At 56.0% G+C, this 5,000-nt stretch overlaps 3 non-coding genes across 3 annotated transcripts in view; all 3 read left to right on the forward strand.

The window, feature by feature from the left end:
• Positions 1–2,147: 2,147 nt before the first annotated feature.
• LOC126317846 (small subunit ribosomal RNA) lies at positions 2,148–4,040 on the forward strand. The gene has a single exon (XR_007556958.1). It is a non-coding gene; the product is annotated as a small subunit ribosomal RNA (ribosomal RNA).
• Positions 4,041–4,401: 361 nt separating this feature from the next.
• LOC126317945 (5.8S ribosomal RNA) lies at positions 4,402–4,556 on the forward strand. The gene has a single exon (XR_007557048.1). It is a non-coding gene; the product is annotated as a 5.8S ribosomal RNA (ribosomal RNA).
• A 188-nt stretch (positions 4,557–4,744) lies between these two features.
• The window catches only part of LOC126317944 (large subunit ribosomal RNA), a 4,222-nt gene continuing 3,966 nt past the window's right edge, over positions 4,745–5,000 (forward strand). The window contains exon 1 of the ribosomal RNA XR_007557047.1: positions 4,745–5,000. This exon is cut by the window's right edge and continues 3,966 nt beyond it. This is a non-coding gene — a ribosomal RNA (large subunit ribosomal RNA).

The following is a 5,000-nucleotide window of genomic DNA, read 5'->3' on the forward strand; positions in this document are numbered from 1 at the left end:
CCACGTTGTCCCTTAACCTAACTCAATTTGTCCCTTAACCTAACCCACGTTGTCCCTTAACCTAACCCACGTTGTCCCTTAACCTAACCCACGTTGTCCCTTAACCTAACCCACGTTGTCCCTTAACCTAACCCACGTTGTCCCTTAACCTAACCCACGTTGTCCCTTAACCTAACCCACGTTGTCCCTTAACCTAACCCACGTTGTCCCTTAACCTAACCCACGTTGTCCCTTAACCTAACCCACGTTGTCCCTTAACCTAACCCACGTTGTCCCTTAACCTAACCCACGTTGTCCCTTAACCTAACCCACGTTGTCCCTTTGCCTAACATAGTTCACTGCTCGGAATCTCTGGTGTCGTTGTTATCCTCATGTAGATGTCTTGCGAGTGTTGCTTACTTTCCACATATTCCCGCTATCCACTGTCAATTGTACTGCAATAGGACTATATCGCCGCCCCCCCCCCCCCTCTGTCCCCCTCTTTGTGTCTCTGTCCTCTCAAGCTGGTCGGTCTGGCGTTTGAGTGTTAAATGAGCCTCGCAGCTGTTCAGTTGCATTCAGATGTCGACGCCCTCAGTGTACGTCGTGGTATGGTCTGTGTCCATTGTCCGCTGATGTCGTACGCGTAACCCACACGCTGTACCGATCATCGGTCGTTACGTACAGAGTGAAGTAGTGTGATACGTGTGACCGTACGCTGGCTGTGCCCAACGGTGTCGAATCTCAATTTCCATATGTTGTGCTCGATGCTACTTGTCTCGTCTCCCAATAACAGCTAGGTTGCACTGTGGTACGCCGTAGAGGCGTGTGGGAGGAACGTACGAACGCATTGTATGTCACCCTGGGTCGCTGGGGGTGGTGGTGCGGTGAGTCAGGTCAGGTCAGGTCAGGTCAGGTCAGGTCAGCGTGAGCCGTCTGATGTAGTGACGCGTGTATTCCGACTTTGTCGTATTGCCTCACACAAAGTGCTACCCTGGTGGACCGCGTTCCATATCTGGGACATGCCGCAGATGCCGGTTGACAGTGGATCGCGGAAGGGACATCGCATACGTGCGCGGGCCACCTTCCACGTGTTCTCTTCTGCACATGTCGCAGTGTGTATGTGGTCTGATGTAGCGTGTCGTGACACATGACATCCTGGCATGCAAGAATTGTTGAATTCGCAAATGTAGGTGGACATCTACGTTTACTGCCCAAGATACGCAAATGAACTGGAAATCCGTTGTTGAGCGGTTGTTCACGCTGGAGGTGAATCTGTGATGGCGACGATCGGTACAGCTATTAACCGGTTGTTTCAGCGGTACCCGCCACATCCACACACGTGACTAGGTCCATGTGGGTATGAAGCGATACGCGGCGGTGGCTTGGTGGGACTGTTCCCGGCCGGTGAAGGGGGGCCGCCCGGCGTGTTGGCCGCGCGCTGCGTGGGCGCACGCGCAACAGGCGGCTGGTGGGGGGCGCCGAGTGGCAGGAGCGCCAGCCGACGGGCCCGGCAGGCGGTGCAGCTACGCTGCGGCGCACCCTGCACGCGGCGCCTGGCGGCCAAAGTTGGTTCAGCCGAGCCCGGTGCGAAGCGCGGTGGACATCTGCAGTGTGCTGGTCTGATTGAGGACTGTGTGCGTTGAGGATGCGCCGCCGCCTGGCACTCGGCGCCGCGACGCCGTCTGCTGCTCGGTCGCCCCAGCGGTTCTCGCAGGTGGTTTGTATCGCAGTTGTGCGGACGTGTTGGCGCGTGCGCTGTGCTGGGAGAGTTCGCTTCTGCACCCAAGTGGGGCTTTGCCCTTGTGTGGCGCTGGCGTTGGAGCTGCCGGTCACCATAGGTGGCGCGTGTTGTCTCCCGCCGGCAATGCCACGACAGCACGCTCCCGGGCCTCTGTCGGCAGCGGCAAGCTCAGTTGGGAGCAAGGGTGTTCGCACTAAAACCGTCTACTCGCCTAACTCCGGGCGATTGCGCCTCTCTCGAAACCGACCAAGTACCTAGGACGGCGCTGCGCGCCGCCGGGACCTGAGAGGGTTTCGAGGTGTATCGTGCAGGGGAGCTCGGCCTCCTCCTGTTTGCAGAATAATTGAGCGGACGCTTGCGTGTTCGCGCGGGCCCCCGGGACACACTCCCGGGCGGCCGGCTGCTCAGCTCTAGTTGACGCAGCTCCCTGGTTGATCCTGCCAGTAGTCATATGCTTGTCTCAAAGATTAAGCCATGCATGTCTCAGTACAAGCCGCATTAAGGTGAAACCGCGAATGGCTCATTAAATCAGTTATGGTTCCTTAGATCGTACCCACGTTACTTGGATAACTGTGGTAATTCTAGAGCTAATACATGCAAACAGAGTCCCGACCAGAGATGGAAGGGACGCTTTTATTAGATCAAAACCAATCGGATTGGCTTGTCTGGTCCGTTTGCCTTGGTGACTCTGAATAACTTTGGGCTGATCGCACGGTCCTCGTACCGGCGACGCATCTTTCAAATGTCTGCCTTATCAACTGTCGATGGTAGGTTCTGCGCCTACCATGGTTGTAACGGGTAACGGGGAATCAGGGTTCGATTCCGGAGAGGGAGCCTGAGAAACGGCTACCACATCCAAGGAAGGCAGCAGGCGCGCAAATTACCCACTCCCGGCACGGGGAGGTAGTGACGAAAAATAACGATACGGGACTCATCCGAGGCCCCGTAATCGGAATGAGTACACTTTAAATCCTTTAACGAGTATCTATTGGAGGGCAAGTCTGGTGCCAGCAGCCGCGGTAATTCCAGCTCCAATAGCGTATATTAAAGTTGTTGCGGTTAAAAAGCTCGTAGTTGGATTTGTGTCCCACGCTGTTGGTTCACCGCCCGTCGGTGTTTAACTGGCATGTATCGTGGGACGTCCTGCCGGTGGGGCGAGCCGAAGGGGTGCTTTCGCGTCCCGAGGCGGACCCCGTTTAAATCCTACCAGGGTGCTCTTTGTTGAGTGTCTCGGTGGGCCGGCACGTTTACTTTGAACAAATTAGAGTGCTTAAAGCAGGCAAGCCCGCCTGAATACTGTGTGCATGGAATAATGGAATAGGACCTCGGTTCTATTTTGTTGGTTTTCGGAACCCGAGGTAATGATTAATAGGGACAGGCGGGGGCATTCGTATTGCGACGTTAGAGGTGAAATTCTTGGATCGTCGCAAGACGAACAGAAGCGAAAGCATTTGCCAAGTATGTTTTCATTAATCAAGAACGAAAGTTAGAGGTTCGAAGGCGATCAGATACCGCCCTAGTTCTAACCATAAACGATGCCAGCCAGCGATCCGCCGCAGTTCCTCCGATGACTCGGCGGGCAGCCTCCGGGAAACCAAAGCTTTTGGGTTCCGGGGGAAGTATGGTTGCAAAGCTGAAACTTAAAGGAATTGACGGAAGGGCACCACCAGGAGTGGAGCCTGCGGCTTAATTTGACTCAACACGGGAAACCTCACCAGGCCCGGACACCGGAAGGATTGACAGATTGATAGCTCTTTCTTGATTCGGTGGGTGGTGGTGCATGGCCGTTCTTAGTTGGTGGAGCGATTTGTCTGGTTAATTCCGATAACGAACGAGACTCTAGCCTGCTAACTAGTCGCGTGACATCCTTCGTGCTGTCAGCGATTACTTTTCTTCTTAGAGGGACAGGCGGCTTCTAGCCGCACGAGATTGAGCAATAACAGGTCTGTGATGCCCTTAGATGTTCTGGGCCGCACGCGCGCTACACTGAAGGAATCAGCGTGTCTTCCTAGGCCGAAAGGTCGGGGTAACCCGCTGAACCTCCTTCGTGCTAGGGATTGGGGCTTGCAATTGTTCCCCATGAACGAGGAATTCCCAGTAAGCGCGAGTCATAAGCTCGCGTTGATTACGTCCCTGCCCTTTGTACACACCGCCCGTCGCTACTACCGATTGAATGATTTAGTGAGGTCTTCGGACTGGTACGCGGCATCGACTCTGTCGTTGCCGATGCTACCGGAAAGATGACCAAACTTGATCATTTAGAGGAAGTAAAAGTCGTAACAAGGTTTCCGTAGGTGAACCTGCGGAAGGATCATTACCGACTAGACTGCATGTCTTTCGATGTGCGTGTCGTGTCGCGCAACACGCTACCTGTACGGCAGTGGCCGTGCGCCGCGTGCGGAACCACGCGTGCCTCTCAAAACTAGCGGAAGTGTTGTTGTTGTGTGGTACGAGCGCTGAAGCTCTGGAGCGGCTGGCCTGCGGTACCTGGCGCCTGGCGCCGGTTTTGAATGACGTTCGCCCGAGTGCCTGTCCGCTCCGGTGTGGAGCCGTACGACGCCCATCGGCTGTGAGGCCGTTGGACACAAAAAAATAGTGGAACAGGGGCCGTCAGACGCCTCAGTCCCGCAAATGCTACTGTCTTGAAAGAGACAGTGGGAGACTGAAAAGGAAAAGATCACCCAGGACGGTGGATCACTCGGCTCGTGGGTCGATGAAGAACGCAGCAAATTGCGCGTCGACATGTGAACTGCAGGACACATGAACATCGACGTTTCGAACGCACATTGCGGTCCATGGATTCCGTTCCCGGGCCACGTCTGGCTGAGGGTCGGCTGCGTATACTGAAGCGCGCGGCGTTTGTCCCGCTTCGGAGACGTGGGAGTGTCGTGGTCGCCTGTGTGGCCGGCCGCGTCTCCTTAAACGTGCGATGCGCGCCCGTCGCCTGGCGGTTCGCATACCGGTACTTTCTCGGTAGCGTGCACAGCCGGCTGGCGGTGTGGCGTGCGACACCTCGTACAACGACCTCAGAGCAGGCGAGACTACCCGCTGAATTTAAGCATATTACTAAGCGGAGGAAAAGAAACTAACAAGGATTCCCCCAGTAGCGGCGAGCGAACAGGGAAGAGTCCAGCACCGAACCCCGCAGGCTGCCGCCTGTCGTGGCATGTGGTGTTTGGGAGGGTCCACTACCCCGACGCCTCGCGCCGAGCCCAAGTCCAACTTGAATGAGGCCACGGCCCGTAGAGGGTGCCAGGCCCGTAGCGGCCGGTGCGAG

Source organism: Schistocerca gregaria, unplaced genomic scaffold, assembly GCF_023897955.1.
Source record: "Schistocerca gregaria isolate iqSchGreg1 unplaced genomic scaffold, iqSchGreg1.2 ptg000649l, whole genome shotgun sequence".
Classification (NCBI taxonomy): Eukaryota; Metazoa; Arthropoda; class Insecta; order Orthoptera; family Acrididae; genus Schistocerca; species Schistocerca gregaria.